We start from the raw sequence: 18,981 nt of genomic DNA on the forward strand, positions 1-18,981 counted from the left end.
CATAAAGTAAGTCTTGGCAGCTTAACTGGGTCTTCTCCACCCTAGTAGAAACAAATTTATTATAAAGTTTAATACATATAGGTTGATTGGGAATCATGCTACTACTTGGAACATTGTAATTACTTTAAAGAGAGAAAGTCTGGAGGGAATCCACAGTGACTAGAAGTCCCGGTAGAAAGGAACATTAAGGAGAAGATAAAAAGTAATGTTCACATTACCTTTTTTTTAATTACTAAAAATAACAAAATGTTATATAAACCATCACATTTTCCTACTATCATATTCTTCCTGGTGAATGTCAATAGTATTACTTGGATAACCTAACTATTACCATATCGATAAGGTTAATGTATGAAGACTGAGCCTACCTATGATTGATTATACTCTCTTTAGTTCCTTGCTCAGTTGACATAGAAACTTGAAGTTGTTATTTATTTATATATTAAATATATTTTTAAAAATAGCAAGTTTATGAAGAAACACCCATTGTATCTGTAAATGCAAACTTCTACTTTAAAGAAGACACACCATTCAATAAAAAATATATTTTTTTCAAAGTCATAAACATTGCCAATTTAAGAGTCTTTATAAGAGTCTAAAGGAATAAGTATCCCATTTCTGAACTATTCATTAGTATTTGTGATTAATTAGCGTGAAGAATAATGAGGTGACTGAGACCAGAGTACCCTTGCTTTAATTGATTGACTGAGCTCCTGGATTAATAAAATCTAATTATTTTCTTATGTAATTGGCACAAAGTTTATTTGTATCTCCTTTTTAATAAGTTTACTAATGATATAAGAAAGTAAACAAAACAAAATGATTGTAAATGAATACAAAGTTCAATTAAATCTCTAGGTTCGACCAAATATCCCTATGTATAGATTAGTTCAAAATCCTTATTTGTCTATGAAACATACACCAAGTTAATGACCCCTTGTACTCTGACTGCTTTGCTGAAGTGGGAGCAAGAAAGCTTTATCACTTTTTAAATAGAAGTGAAAGATCATAGCACTCTGGATTTAGAGGAAGGCCAAGCCGAGGAAAATCCCTAGTGTTTCAGGGGAGGGACTTTAACTAAGAGACTGGAAAGGACTAATTTTTCTTCAGACTGATTTGAAGATGTTTCTCAAGTGACTCAAATGGTGCCTTCTGGAATCCTACATCTAGTCAATGACTAATCTTGCTGCACTTTGTAAGCTCCTTTGTCAGATTTGCAAACCCACCTCCACCTTCTTGGCCACTATGCAGATCCTGTGTATGCAAACTAAACTCAAATCTGACTATTTCCAGACCACACAGGGTTGAGACACTGGACCACTGAACAGATGCCTGAAATAATTCTTCCTGCCTAATGAGTTTCTTTCCTAAAGCTATTATTTTTCTTCATCTTCTCTTATTTGGTTTCTGTAGCTTATGTCACTTAACCTTTGCTTCCACTGTTTTTGCTAGAAATTACTTCTTTTTTTAAAAAAAATATTTATTTATGCATACAGAACTGGGGTATAAATCATAGGTGCCCAGAAAGTGAGAGGATTCATCAGAGACAGAGTGGGGAGCAGTACAGGCAGACTGAGTAAGTATACACTGCTGAGGGGAGCAGCAGGTGAGTCAGGAAAGGTCTGCTGCGCTATGTGGGTCACCTCTGGGGCTGGGAATCGAACTGAAACTGAAGCGGCTGTCGCTCACTTGCAGTGCTTTCCTTTAACCAGTTATGCCTCCAGGAAAGGCCCTAGAAATTCTTTCTTAACGTCAAGCCATTTGTTTAAAGCTTAAAGTTATGAATACCTAACAAGATATTTAAGAAATGCAAAATAGTAAGCCAGACCACACAAAAACTACAAACACTGGGTCATAAAGAATGGACAAACAGTATATTTTGAATATTGAAATTTAAATTTGTTTAATTAAATGTAATGCACCAATTTAGTTTGCTGGTAAAATTGTACTAGAACCATGCCCTCTGTGAATGCAGTTTTAAACATCATTTAGGTTGATGACTTACCCATACACAGCTTTAGGTCATATCTCCCCACAAAAGTTTAAGCTTAGTTAGTGTCTGCTTAATTGATAATTGCACTTTGACAAACATCCACAACCAAATTTCCAGTTAATACCAAAAGACAAACTATTTTTCTGTCTCTGGTAGTGGCCCCGTCTCGTAAGCGTTTCTCAGCCTTAAAATTTTGAAGGTAGGATTTGACTCCTGTTTCACCCTTCATCTAATCTTCCAGTCATTTCTGTCAATATTACCTTAAAATAAATTTGGATTTGACCAATCTCTTACCACTATCCCCACTGAAATCCTAGCCACCCCTCAGAGGCACCACCTGACCACACCGAAATCATTGCTATACACTGTTTCTTCACATACTGTACTCTCAATGAAACAGAATGAGTCATTTAAGACCTAACACCTGATCATATCACACAAATTTTATTTCTTTACTCTCACTCAACGTCAATGCAAAACCTGGGTATGCTTTTCCTCCTTTCACTGATCTCATATCCTAGGCACTCCTCGTTGACTGGCTTCCATTTTGGAGGACTTTGCATTTACTACTTTCTTACTTTGGATTATTAGTTGAATTCTTAATTAACTAATAATCCTCACCTTCTTCAGGACTAGAGTTAAATGTTTTCTCAATGGGCCCTTTACTTATTCTCCTGTTTAAAATATCTTCTCCAATGTTTCCCATACCTATTTCCTGCTTTATATAGTTTGCTATGATATTGTTCATTATATATATATATATATATATATATATATATATATATATATTTGACCAATCTCTCTATATTATTCATTCATATCTCCCTTTCCTAAAATATTAACTCTGTAAGATTAGACATATACAAGGCTATATGCCTTGTACCTACATCTGTCTACCATATATTAATTGCTCAATAATTACTAATTAATGGATTTGACTATAGTGGACAGAATGATTTTTATTTTTGGCTAATGCCTTCTAGTAACAAGATTGAATATTCATATTTTGCCTAAATCACAATGCATTATTATGCCCACTTTGGAAGTGAGTTTAAGGGGCTTCCATCCTTTAAAGGCTTGCCTATGCAGTTCATTTTGACTATTGAACTTCAGTACACAAGCCATAAACAGTCTTGAAAGCACTTAAACAGTCACGCAGGCATCTCTTGCCCCTCTACATTAAGTGAAGACATTGCTTAGGTTAGATAGCCAAACCCAACTAAGATCAAAAGAGCTGTTCAGCTGAGTCAACTTACATCAATACCACCCTTAGTGAATGCCCACTAGACATGAGCTAAAGAAATGCATATAGCTTAAAACAATAAACCACTTGGTTTGTTGGTATTTATTAGGCAATAATAGCAGCTGAAGCGATGAACATAGAACAGGTTTACTTAGAGGTCAAAATGATATAATGCCATAGCAAATAAAACCACAACATTACATATTTTTATATTATCACATGCTTACAGAGATGCTTAAACTATGTTTATTGTAAATTAGTTTAACACTTAAAAACTCTTGTAAATTATTTTATCAGAGGTACTATAGTCATTATCTCCCCCATAAGCTGTTCATTTATTATTTGTTTCTTATTTTAATCATTTTTTTTGATATAGGAATTTCCCCCCACTTTATGTTAACCCACTTCAAATCTTCTCAAATAGGAGCTATGTGAATTAGCAAAAATTATAATACTTAGTAGAATTTATGTGTTGATGCAGCAACATAATGCTTTATCAATGTTTAATCTTATGATGTCCACACTCATGCCTGTATAATGGTAAAAGGGTAAATTCCATTATCTATTTTCAGTGTGTTAAAAACTTAGATACAAACTGAGCAGTAAAAAAAGCATAGAACCTCTGAAATAAAACTAAATATTTTACATACTCTTAAATCATTAATTTTTAATTGATTTCCATATCATGATAGTTAGTTTATATGATGACTAGTATAATAAAACACATTTTATTGTTTGTTGCTACCTGAAATAACTTCTGAAATGAATAATAAGTATTAACATTAACATTCTGTAATTTTAATTTCTATATTTTTATCTGAAATGGGTTGTAAATTTTCCTGAAATCAGTGGTTTAAAATAATAAGTTTAATGACTCTAAATACTATGTCAACCTTTAATTTCCACAATTAATTCACAGTGAGAATTTTTCTTCATATACTAACATCTCTTTCACAAACACACACACATACATACCACGTATAAATTCACTTACCTGGGGGTTAGTTTTTGAAAATTTCCCTTTTTCCTGGATCAATCACTCTTAAGTATCCAAAATAAATCTCATGCATATTTAGAATCATTCTTATTTACAAATAAAGTCATAATTTTATTCATCATATCAGCAAACTGAAACTGGGAAAGTATAATATAAATTTTCATTCTGGAATTTAAAAAAACTGAAATTAAACAAAAGGATTGATAGGAAATTATTAACTGAGTAACACTGACTTCTTTTTTCAATTAAATAATAGAACTCATTTACTCAATGCCTCTTAAATTATATTTACTATTTTGAAAGTAACACTTTTAAAATGTTTTAAAACGAAAGTGTGAATTCTACTTTCTTTTTAAATCTTGTTCAAATTTGAACAAATATTTCCCACTTGTTCTGAAGCATTTTCATTACAATGGTTTACACTACTTGTAATGTTATGCCTACTCTTACCCTTTGTATGAGTACTAAGGCATTTCTGAACTTTGGAGGAAGTGAAATGAGATTGGGTAAGGTCAGAGCTGGAAATTGAACTGAAAATGGATTTGCTCATCAGAAAATACTGGGCAAAAATACAACTTAAATATCTAGATGAAGCAAGTGAACTTGGCCTTGGTTGAAGGTGGCAGAAGACTGCAAAGGATCCAAAATAGCATTGATGTTCCACCTGTGAAGGGCGTCCATTGTGATTTTAAGTTTCTGTTTTTGAGCAGGCTATCAACCAGTGGTTGGGATTAAGGGGTCTATGGTCTAAAATGTGTTCCACATAATTCTACTTTCTAGGGCTTATGGAAGAAATCTGTCCCAGTGGAAAACTGGGAGCTAATGGGAAAATAAAATGTTATGGAACACCAAAACTTAATTCCATTATGATAAGTTGATGTGAGTCAGCTCATAGTTTTTATTAATGCTTCTTTTTAAAATGTTATCAGTGAATATTCAGTCAGCATCATTACTGTGAGCAATTCTAGAGTGCAATGTTGAACATGTCCACCCTAGTTGTGTTATCTTTTAGTCACATAATGAAGGAATGACAGAGTATTATATAGACACATTATTGATAATGACAGTACTATTAGTATTTAATGCCTTCCCCTGCCACATGGAAATTCCTAACTGATCCTCATATCAAGACCGGTTAGAATGAGCTCTCTGATTATGGTTACCTGTCTGAGTAAGTTGTTAACTGCTCTGAACTTGCACTGCCCATTTATAAGTTATATTAAATAAATCTCTGCACTGATTCTAAGAAACACTATGCATGGAGATGGATTAGAAGAGTGGCTAGCATATATTTTAACAATATTTGTTAGTATCACTACTTAACGATATTAGTATTATTAGCTATAATTGAGCAAAAGTTAAAAAAAAAGAGGCATTGCTATACAGTAGAAAATATTGCTTGAAAACAAAATCTGAAAGGTAAGAGTTAAAAACTCAAGAGGAATTTACTCTAATTCATGTGAATCTCTTTAATACTAAAAAGGAAAACTAATATTCTTCATAACTTGATCACAAAAACATCAATAAGAATTTTACCATGGATTTGCATTTATCTTTATTTAACTCTAGATTACATGAACTATGCAAGTTACCTCAACCTCTTTCCCTCATGAATAAATTCATTCCCTATTTAACTTTGCTTCACATGATACAGCATATTACATTTTGAAAATATGAGGTTCCAGAAGTGTCACACAAATATAGAGCTCTAATGCTTTCTGATCACTCAAAACCCATGGTTAAAAAAATAATAATCCTAAATAGAGATGGACTGATAGTATGCTAGGAGATATTGCTGCTGCTAAGTTTAATAAAATATGATTGACATGCTTAGATTTATCATGGGAAGGATCACATTTTTATAACAATCCAAAATGACATAGAGCAAAATTTGCTGCCAGTGAGTGGAATGAGAAACACCATACTCTGGGTTCTGTGTCGGAGCATTAACAACCCAGCATTGGAAACAGACTGAGACCCCACACCTTTCTTCCTGAGTGTGCTTTCCAGAACCCCCAACCCTTTACCTCGGTATCCTCACATCCTAATTTGCTCTTGCCCCTTCACTCACTCCCTATTACAGAATTTCTGGGGCATCTATCTTTTTCATCAAGCGTTCTACTTGACAATTTTTTTTTTCCAGGAAGATTGTATATCATTGAAATTCCAGAGATTAGAAAACATTTTGATAAGGGTACAAATGTAAAGGCTAAGTATTCTCTTTCCCCATTTTAGTGTTTCTGTTTACCTAAGACTGTGCAGTTACATTCTGTGGAAGTCTTCCTTGCTAAAGGAAAGGTTCATTTAAAAGAAAAAGATTGAAAACTTTCTAAGAACATGTTTATTTACACTCTATCATTTTCATTGATACAAAGAGACTATTATTCCATCCTTCTGTGATATTGGATAGAAAATTATATTAATTTTCCAGTTTATTATTTGTGGAATTAAATGTTTTGTACTGAGAAATATTGCTCCATGTGCTGTCTTTAAACAAAGAGATATTTTTCAAGTAAAGGAAATATTTCAAGAAAGAAAAATGTCTTCTGTATTTTATTAGCAATTGAAGGGAATTAATGAGGAAGTGTAGTCCTTAAGAATATAGACTCTAGAAAGAGAATTAACTGCAGGCAAGTCATATTTTGTTAACTATATAAGCTTGGGCAAATAACAATGTTTTATTTTAAAATAAATTAATATTGGGCAAGATATCTGAGTAGAAAATTTCCCAAATATGAATTTAAATAATCAGTAAGCTCACGAAACAATTACTGGCACCCTGCAAATAAAATCCACAGTCAATAGCAGCTAACACCTAATCTGAAACATAGTAACAACTCTTAGGTTGTGGAAAATTGTATCTCCTATATTGTGAAAATTTGAAATGCCCCAATAACTTTGGAAAGTAGTATGGATATTTGTTAAGAGGTTAACTATCGAGTTGCACAATTCAGTAATTCTTCTCCTTGTTATACCAATGAGAAAAAAAAATACACACAAACACACACACACACAAATCCATACATATTCACAGAAGCATTATTCAGATTAGTACAAAAGTGGGGGGGGGGAAACGTGGAAAACTTCCATCAACTAATGAATGGACTGAATGGATAAGTAAAATGAAGTACATTCACATATGGAAGATTATAAAGCAATAAAAGTAAATGAAGTACAGATGCATATTACAAAAAGGATGATACTTAAAAACCTGTCTGTCAGATGAAGTATCAGTCACAAAAGAACATACAGTGTATGGTTCCATTTATATGAAATATCCAAAATAAGCTGATCTCTAGAGACAGGTAGTGCATTAATGGTTGACTAGGTCTCAGTGGTGAGAGTGAAGTAAAAAACAGGGTGACTAGGAAGGAGAGGGAAGTTGGATCAAAACGGGGGGAGAGAGGGAAGAGCACAAGGGATGAGAGCGATGGTACATGGGTGAATTGGTGGTGGGAGTTTCCTGGGGACTATAACTAGGATGAGGAAGGTGAAGGGGTTTTTGTTGGGATGAGTGATAAAAATGTTCTTAAACTGATTATAAGTATCGTTGCAAAACTGTGAATATACTACAAATTTAAAATGATATACTCGAAGTAGTGAATCTTACAGTAAATAAATTATCAAAATTCAGTCGTTAAAATACTGATTATAATGTATGTTGTGATAATTATACTTAACTGCATTGGTTTTTTTGAGAAGGCAAGGATGGATACATAACATGCAGACTATAACGGAGTATAACAAACTAAGTGGTAATTCGCACTCGTTTCCTAACTACCCGTGGTGTTTCCATAGAGAACTCTTAGAAGGAATGGGATATATTTTCTTAAGGTATAATAAATTCAGATTTAAGAAATACACAGAAATGTGTATGGTAATGCAACTACTACATAATAGAAATGATCTTGAACTATTTTTTTTTCTGATTTTCCACTATATTTTTGTCTTTCTGCTATACCACAATAAACCTCCTCCAACACAAACCAATGTTTTTTTTTCTTTTTTTTCCCCTCTCTTTTGATGTTTTAAGTTTCCTAAAGATTGGTTCTTATACTGATGGATATTATTTTAGTTTTACTAAATGCCATATACCATTTCTGAAAGTATATATACTGGCTTCTAGAAATTGTTCCTCTGTTCCATAGATTTTTCCTTAATAAATTAATTATAAATTTAATGTTTTGCCACTTTACTTTCCCTCACATTACTCTTAAAATTCAGTTTGTATAATAAAGCAGCAAAGATAATCAAAATGATCGATTGAGATTATTCAGTTGTATTAAATGAAAACAACCATTTTTCTGCAGGTATAATGTTGCTTCTCATAACGTATTAAGTTGGTAAAGCTTAGTAGGAGGTACAATGTTGTATGAGATTTCTTGTGATATCATTAGCTTAACTGCCTCATCTAGTTTTCTACTTGCTTACAATTCAAAAACTTAGTGAGCCTCGTGAATTACATGTTAATGTTTAACATTTTTAATTCTTAAAATAACAGTACTGAAGATATCACTTCTTTGGGGAATCATTATTATGAAATTTTTATTATTCATTTTTTTCTTTATCATTAGACATATCTGTTTAAGAGACTAGTTTCAGGTTTCCACAAGAAGGAAACATAAAATTATCATAACTTTCATAAATTAAAATAAACTAGTCACTCAAAAAGTACTTGAATTTTTGATAATGTGCCCAGAAAGATATGTCACATGTGGGCTGTCACAGAGGCAAATGTGTAAAACACTGAGCATCTCTATAAGCAGAATCTGTAACAAAGGCTGCTTTTTTTTTTCCTATATTATTTCTCAAAACAGTCCAATCACAACTCAGTCAAACTGATTCTTTAGTTGGTAATAGGATACAGTGGTAAGCATCAAGTCACTTACAAATTCACTTGATTTAGATATAGTTTCTAATAATGTGTCATTCATTATTAATATAGCTTGCTTTGATTATCATTCTTAATTTTCTTAATTAAGAAATTAAGAAATACCTACCCTAATGCCATCTGATTCAACTTTTTCTATCCCCAGCAAGCCTAAACTATTACTAGGACAAATATAGTAACCTCCACTCCCTGTCCCCCAACACTTTCTAGAGGGTTCTGAAGAGTTTAGATGTGAGTAAAATATATTAACTTTCTTTCTGGATTGGGTGTTATTTTGAAAATTCAATGAAAACTGATCCTAAGGGATAAACAGATTAAGAAATTGCCTCTTTTAGGTAATTATCCATAATGGCTGCTAAATTGAACTTTAGACAAATGTGAAAACTGCTTCAATGCTATATTTATGGAAGATTATTAGAAATTCAATTACTTAATGTTGTTATCTTCTAGATACAGAGCCATATTATTATCTCAACTTCAGATGAGTGACATCAATCCCTGAAAAACTACAAAAAAAAAAAAAACTACCTAATGAAGAACTGTTCAAAGGCAATTTCAGCTCTACTGTGGTTTGTGGATAATAGTAATTATATAAAATAATAATAATAATAATAATAATGAAGGATTCATATGTATTACCTCATTTAATCTTCAAAGGTTCTATGTACCAGGTCCTCCCTGGTGGTGCAGTAGGGAAAAGCACAACACTATGATTCTATCCATAGCCATTGCAGCAGGAGTCAGATCCGCAGCCAGGGAGCTGACTCACTTGACAGCGCAGTCCTCTCCTGTCTCAATCCCCAGCTCCTGTCAGCAGTGTATTTCAATAGATCTGCTGGTTCTGCTCCCAACTCTGTCTCTGGTGATTCCTCTTACCCCACACCTCTGGCCTATAGTGCAGTTCTTATATGCATAAGTTGGGAAAATAAATTAAAAATATCTAAACTACTCTAAGTTCTCTAGAAAATGGTGGGGGTTAGGGTTGGAGGTTACTATACTTGTTCTAGTAATATTTTACACTGTTCGGACTAGACAGTTGAATCAAATGGTATTAGTGGAAGATATTTTGCAAGAACATGAAGAAATATGTTTAGATTACTATGATTTATAATTGCCCTTTTATTTTGTGATTTGTTTTAACTGCCCCAAGTGCTATAGTATAAGGAGTTGAAATAATACACCCAAAGAAGTCACTGATCACCCTTTTTAAAGTCAAAGATCCACATTTGCCATATAACAGCACAAGCAAGTTCATACCAACACGCTGTTCACATACAAACATCCTGTACATTGAACTCATTCATTCATATATACAAAACTCCAAGTGAAATTCTTAGGCAATAACAAATCTAACAAATTTGACAATAAACCCAGAGCTAGGAATCACTAAGTAGTTTATGTTTTCCCTGAATTTTATTATAGTAGCAATTCAGGCTAGATTTACCTATAAAGAGAGAAGTTAAGCACCATTTAGCATTTTAGACATATCTTTTCCATCCCATAAAATACCCCACTGGGGTCTTAAAACTCTCAGTATTTGGCTGAGTATATAAGTTATATAGAACAAGAGATTCTTATTTTCACCCACTGATATTTTTCTAGATAACTCCAAAAATATCGGGCCTCCAAAACTCTAGGATTTCCTCCCTATCGGAATATTAGATTTAAGATACCTGAAAACACACACACAAAAAAAAATCTTTCAGGTCTTAACATCAAAAATAAGCACTGATGAAGTAGATAATCACCAGAGTTTAAGTACAATGTTGGTTGTAAACCTGTGTCAGGATGCCTGTTTCCTCTTCTATAAAATGGGCTATAATGCCCTTCTTCCAATGTTATTTAGTGACTAGTATTAAAGGGATAGTGAAGAGCTCTATGAAGAAAATTAATTACAGTTATCATTTGCATTTATGTAGTGTTTTTAAAAGGGAAGGAGATATAGTATTAACTGTTTAACTTTTGAAAGGTACTCAAGTATCCTGTGGTCTAGTTTTCATTAGGTGATACAATTTTTTTCCTAAATATTATGAAAAGCTGCTTTTCACCATCTTCAAACACCATCTTAATGTTTGCATTCTGTATTCTGAGTGCCATTTAGTGTTTTTGAAACTCAATGATGTAACGGGGGTAAAATTGATGAATATATTTGGTTCTTCACATTTTTAACTAATTACTTAATTGTTCAAATGGGATTTTTCTCTCCAAATGTATGCTGTTGCTAGCATAATGCACATTCAATCAACACCATTCAGTAACAACTGGATGTAGATGGTAGTGAGGAAGAGCACACATTTTCAATGAAGAAGCTTTTTCCTTCTAAGTGTAAAGGCAGAGATTTATCCAAATATTAAAGAAAATGACAAAATGCAAAGATATGGAACTTAATTGTGAGAAAGCCTAGTAAAAAATTTAGTAGTAACTATGAGTGAAATTTTACATGAATATTAACTGTATTAAATCCCAGTTACCTTTCCTGTGTGGTCAAAAGTAGTATGAGTTGAAATATACAACACTACCTGTGGATAAGAATGGGGAAATATGGCGGGGTTCTGAAGCTCTCTTTACTATAGAAGCGTGTAAAATAACTACACTTGAGAAAGTATATGTATTTGAAATTTCCCTGATAAACAGCAGAAATAAATATATTCTACATTGTTAGTAGAAAGAAAATGAAATTTTATTATTCAAGCAACACAAAAGAAGAAAATACTGAGAGAAAACAAAATATAGAATATGAAACACATATGATGCATAATATATGACTGTTATAAAATATATGAGAAAGTAAATGGAAATAGATTAAGTTCTCTGATTAAACTTCAAAGATTATCACAAAGATAATTATAACTACATGCTGTTTTCCAGTGACCAATATAAAATATACATATTTTAAGTTGCAACTTAATTTAGGAAATGATAAAATACTGTTGGAATTGCTTTATTAGAAGGACTAAAGTAATATTCACAGAACAAATTATTTTTCAAATAATAATTTACTTAATAATAATAGCAGTTTAAATTCACCAGGCATATGTTACAGTTTAAAAATATATATACTACCTAGTATAGTTCCTGACTATTTTTAAAGAAAATTAACTAAAACATTTAAAAATGGAAAAAATGTATCCAGAGTGAGCATATTTTCATTTTTTCCCAAAACTATTTGGATAACAAGAAACCAGGAAAGTTGTAGATTTCAACATTGTCATTATTTACAAATAACTGTACCTTCTCTGCACTCATTCACACAGGCACTCAATACGGCAGACGCCAAGTTGCTATTAAGACTTATGAGCTAGTAGATTTAGAGTACTAATTTAAAGTTTTCATAAATAATTTATATAAATTAAGCACTATTTACTATTATCTTGCATGTAATATACACCTATGAACTTTTTCCTACCTATTTCATTAAAGTTTTTACTTGTCAGTCCATTTCTCGACTTAAATATCCGAGAGTATTTTGTAAAGTATATAAACTCCTGCCATCACATTCTATTTCATACTACTCTGAATTAATTTGGACAACCTGGATCCCTCTTCCTGGAACAGACTGGGTTACTCTTCCTCTTCTATGTGTGTGTTAATCATTTACTCTTCTATTTTGTCTCCCAGAACTTAACAGTCAATCTCCTTCCAAGGTACAAACAGCTCCCCAAATGATATCGCCTACCAGAAATTAATTGTGACTATTTGAAAAACTGTCCAAACTAAATTCATTATCTTTTTGTAAATACAGTAAATAGTAGAGGTTCATTTTCTTGCCACATATGTAAATTACAGTTATATTTTAGCACACATAAGTTGTATGACTTAGGTGTAAATTTAATTAAACTCACAGAAAATTTTGACTTCATTTTGCTACAGAACCTACAGAAAACAAATCAATCATGCTTTAGCTATGTATTTAGTTATTGACCTATAGCGTGACTTTTGTTTGCTGGTTGATTCATCAGTCACTACCTGTCTTCATTCTTCTGCTCAATATGGATATCTCTTGTCTCGGCTACATGGTACAGGTGAAATAGTAGGAGGTAAAATTTCCATTAGTTTTAAGATATTACAAAGGTATCTCTTAAACTGTAAGATAAAAGAAACTTTCATTTTCATCTATGATAATTATTTTTCTTCAGTTTAAGAGTAGTAAACTAGTTGGGAAGATTTTATTATTATTCTTAAGTAGAAAGTCATGCTTTTTGAAATGCCAGATTTTAAATATTTAATTTTGGAAATAATGCCTATGTCTCTGTTAATGTTAAACAGATAAAATCAACAGCTCCTCATAAGTTGATGTCACCTATGAAAGTTTATCTTTACTGTGAAAGTGTGTCAAATGTATTAATTTTCCTATTATTTCTAGATTCAAACTATACAATTAAGTAAACAAATATTTGGTAGTAGGGTTTAAATTTAATTAAACTCACAGAAAATTTTGACTTCATTTTGCTATGATATATAAAACACCACTAACTCCATTTATATGTTCACTCTTAAGACTTTCCCTTTACTGACAACACAATAAAGTTTAACTAAATTACCCACTTGCTCCAATCAAGAACCCAGGGTTCATCTTTAATTTTCCAACTTTCCTTTACACAGTCAATCCATTAATAAGATGTTGGTTGTACTTCCTGAAACTTACTGTAATTCATATTCTCTTTCTGTGTTCACAGCTACAATTATAGCCCAGCCTGTTACAGCAGACTTTCAACTGCTCTCAACAAGCCTCTTTGGTTCCCTTATGCTATTTTTACCTTTATAAATAACTAAGTTGCCTCATACTTCAGCCTGCAGTCCTGTAATGACTTCTTAATGCATTTAAAATTCCTCTAAAAAACTATTGATACCACAAAGGGACTTACATGTCATGGTCTTGCCCACCCACTTGACCTCATTCCCCCAACCTTTTGCTAACAGCAAGAGGTCACACCAGTGAACTTTCTGTTTCTTGAATACACACAGCTCTTTCTCATTTTTGCGCTTACTATATGTCCTATAGGGAATGCTTTCTTCCAAAATATAACGTTTCTTCTCAAATGTGAATGCACTGGATAATTTTTTTCTGGCCACTTTATCTAAATTCATCTAAATGCATGCAGAAAGAATAGTCCATGTATTGACCTTACCTCCTTGCATCCTTTGTGTGAGTCATTGTATGCAATTAGTATGTTCCCTGTACATTCCAGATATCTCCTCTCCTAGAAGCTTATCTGGAAACTTACGATAGCATTTCTGTATGGCTAAAGAACACTACGTAATTTTTTAACGAATAAAGGACATGTTTTCAATAAAAGTTACAGTTTAACTTGATTTTAAAGAAGTATAGATACTACTTGTAAAACAATCTCTGCAAGACTCTGAAACTTTTGAAATGTCAGTTTATACATTTACAGAATGAAAACATATATACCATATATGAATTTCTTAGTGTGGAGGTCAAAATTAAAATTAAGACCCTGAGCTATTACCTCTGCCTGGAGACTTTGATTCCACTTCTGGTTTGTTGGGGAGAAATTCATCCAATGCAAGGACAGTATTACTTTACTAGGTTTGAAAGTTGTTTATAAGTCTAAAACCTTTGAAAAGTGGAGGAGAGCCTAATTATGTACATCATGGTGGAAACAGATGCTCCCTAACAAACAATACATTGCTTAGACTGTCAACTCATTGCAGCTGTCAACAAGACTTTGGCCTGGCAAGCAAAGACTACCAGGAATATCAGATGCCTCTTCTAGGGTTGCAGTATGAGTGATCATAGTCCAAAAATTTCCAGTTTTCAGTATTTTCTCACTACTAACTTTGAGCTCTTAATACTCTGGAACTGTTCAGAGTCAAAAAGATACAGCCAAAATTGCCAAAAGAAATCACAGATTTTCTAACAAATACTGTGGGGGGGGGGGAAGAAAAACACAAAAACTGAGAGACATCACATACAAAAAAATTTCCTTTTGTATGATCCTATGAAAGCTAAAAACACTCAAGTTTTCTATGCTCTAATGACACATAACAGATTCACAAATAACTGCACATATTTAAAATATATATTCCGATAACCTCAATCATCCACAAACATCCATGATATCATTGCCACCTAAATACTAAATATTTCCATCAACTTCAAAAATTTTCTTGTATGCTTATGGGTGTGTTTAATTGTGTATTTTTAATATTATATATATATATATATATATATATATATATATATATATATATATATATATATATTATCATCTTTCATTGTTGTAAATGTATGCTTTCTGATCTTGGGAATAGTCCCTGAAGAATTTCCACCACCTGTTCACCTGTGCGTCATCACCTTCCTGTTTGTGCTCTTCCCTTCCCTGTTTTCATCCCTCTCTTCATCCCTCTCTCTCCCCTGCAGAATGTGTCTGATTTATAGCTGCCTGTTAATTTTCTTAGTAAGACATTTAATTGAGAACTTTACTCTAAACATATTTTCCAGCATATTGAGATACTACTAACATATAACATATGTGAGTTGATGGTATAAAAACTGAATGTTCTAAGACGTATCCTAATAACTTGGCTCACAAAATTGTGAAGGCTAAAAAGTCCCACCATCGGCCCTGTCTGGTGGCACAGCGGGTTAAAGCACTTCACTAAGAAGCTGAAACCAGTTCTGCATGAGTTCGATTCCCGCCTGCCCCGGAGGTGACCACATGGCGCAGCAGACCTCTCCTGACCCGCCCACTGCTCCCCTCAGCAGTGTACTTTGTCGATCTGCCTGTTCTGCTCCCCACTCTGTCTCTGGTGAAGCCTCTTACCGCCCCTGAGCCTCTGGCCTGTACCCTAGTTCTGTATGAATAAATAAATAAAAATCTTTAAAAAAAAAAAAAAAGTCCCACCATCTTCAGTCTGTGTGCTACAGACTCAGGAAAATTGACATAAATTCCACCCTACATCTGAGGACCCTAAAACCAGGACTGCTAATGGTTAATGGTTTAAATTCTAGCCCAAAGGAAAAAATAAATAAGTAGATAAATAGATAAACAAATAATAAATAAATAAAATATTAATTTATACTATGAAATAATCACTAGATTATGTAAAGGCTAGTTAAACATCTACATTCCCTCATAACATGACCATTTGCAAAATAGCCTTTAAGATCTTCTCTCTAACAACTTTTAGTATATAATACAAATATGGTATCATTAGTTGTAGTCATCATTCTGTGTGTCATACTCCCAGAATTTATTCATCATACACCAGGAAGTTTGTAACTTTTCACCAGTCTCCTGATTTCTCTTAACACCTAGTCTCTGACAACTCCCATTCTGCTTTTTTTACTACGGACTTGGCTTTTTCTAGATTCCACATATGAGTAAGAACACAAAGCATTTGTTTTTCTCTGTTCTCTAATGTGATTCATTTCACATACCATAATAGCTTGTAGGTCACCCATGTTGCTGCAAATGTAGAATTTCCTTTTTTATGGATGAAACATGTACCATTATTTCTCTCTACCTGATCACATTGAATTCTCCATGTTTATTGATTCCAATCCCTTCCCAGTATCAAAAGAAAGGTAACCTTTCTTCTCACTTTTCCATTGTCTTATTCTTTTAAAATAACCCTCTCCATCTGCCCTTTCTGTGCTTACTGTTAATTATGTTGTAACCTTTCTCATATTAAAAGTCATTTCTCACCCTGCCTATGTTATATCATGTGTCTCTGTATCTTGTCAAAATACGCAAATGATGGTTAGTGTTCACTGAGTCTTTGGCTCAGCACCCATTACTACATCTGTATTAAATCTACAGAAATTTTGGGATATATCTGAGTTATCATAATTAATATATCTTCTGACCCTTTTGAGAATAACTCATTTTTTTTTTAAAAGATTTATTTATTTATTCATACAGAACTGGGGCACAGGCCAGAGGCTCAGGGACGGCGAGAGGCTTCACCAGAGACAGAGTGGGGAGCAGAACAGGCAGATTGACGAAGTACACTGCTGAGGGGAGCAGCGGGCGGGTCAGGAGAGGTCTGGCTCGCCATGTGGTCTCCTCCGGGGCAGGCGGCAGGCGGGAATCGAACTCATGCGGAAGCGGCTTCAGATTCTCAGTGCTGTGCTTTAACCCGCTGCGCCACCAGGGAGGGCCGAGAATAACTCATTTTTACTAACTTTAACTACAAGAAAGTTTTTATCTTTAAGCAATATAATTAACATTGATATTTATATCATAGTTGGCCAGTAGTATAACACAGAACCAATGGCTCTTGGGTAAGCTTTTGGATCACTCTTTTAAAATATACACCAACATTCTTAGAATGTGGATTGCTAAATGGAAGAATCCTGATCTCTGTCAACTTCTTCAGGAAAACTAAATTCATATTTTATCTAAATAGGCCAGTGTGAAGAACTAGAAACTCAGGGTTGCTTTTAGAAGAACACATGTGATTTCTTGCAGCAGGAAATAGAAACGGTAAAAATCTGTCAATCTAGTGAAACATCATCCAAATTGACAAGGGGAGAAATGAATATAAAGCAAAGAACATATAGTGGCACACCAGCTTCTGTTTTCTTTAGTATATTCTTAACAGGTTATCAGAAAGTTATATAACAGGTTATAAGAAGAAGGTATACATCCCATTTTAATGAGGCAAGTATCATTTATAAAATAAACAAATGCAAATATGTGAGTATTTTTTTTTTTTCAGCAGACTTACTGATTTTTTTTTTTTTTTATGTTTGATTTTACAGTCAGGTAAGTGAAATGAAATTTCTTTTGTTTGAAGACTAGCATAGGATACAAAATTCCATGTGTCATTTATTTTATTACCTCTTTTTGATATAACAAGTTGTCCACTTGACTGTACTTTGTCAATTTTCTTTTATATTCTAGATTTACTGGTTAATTGCTATTCTGAGAACGAATGAAGAAATCTTTGCTTGCTTTTCTGCAAAATGCTGTTTTTCTAGAATGGAAACATATAGAGCAGGACAAAGTGAAAAACTTTTTTTTTTTTTTTTTCAGAATTCTTTTGTTCATAGACCTTCTAAAGGGATTCCATTACATACTGCCTGGGTGGTGCACTCACCTGTCCTTTTTACTGGCATTGTCAGTCTCTGTCTATATACTCATCACATGACAATTATCATCACTTAACTAGTTTTTAATTATGCATGATTGGTAATATTTTCACATTAACTGCCTTTTAGATCTTAAAAATAGACAGTTAAAAACATATTAAAAACATAATTATTCACTTATTTAGAACAATCTTGATGGATATATTTTGAAATATGAAATACATTTATACATTAAAAATATCAGTGAGGGGATGAAATATCACTTTTGTTAGACTTTATTATAGCACTCATCAATGGTGAAGATACCCCAAAAAAACTAATATAAAGCAATAAAGGAGAATAAAAAGTAAATGATGACACAAACAGCCAACATATTTATCAGATATGAAAAATGATACATATTTAGCCAGTTATAGAAAAAAATGTTTAAAATTTAAGTGTGAAATATTATTACACTTGATCTTAGCCAAAAGTCCGAGAAGCGATAAGTGTGAAATATTATTAAAATCAATACATATAAATCCACAATCAAGTTAATCATCTTCTTTGATACATGAAATTTTATTATTATTACTACCAGTACTTTGCTATTTATAAAGACAGAATAAATAGTCACTGGGATATAACAATTCTATTTTATTGACATGGAACCCAGTGGTAGTCTTAAAGCCTAATTTTTAAATGCAATATAGAAAAAAAAACTTGTTTTTATTGAACATAATTGTGTACTCAACAACTCATTAATTTAATTTTTTGCTTGAATTTATTTAATTCACACTTATTTAATTCACACTAT

Source organism: Condylura cristata, unplaced genomic scaffold (genome assembly GCF_000260355.1).
Source record: "Condylura cristata isolate star-nosed mole 26May11 unplaced genomic scaffold, ConCri1.0 scaffold00015, whole genome shotgun sequence".
Lineage (NCBI taxonomy): Eukaryota > Metazoa > Chordata > Mammalia > Eulipotyphla > Talpidae > Condylura > Condylura cristata.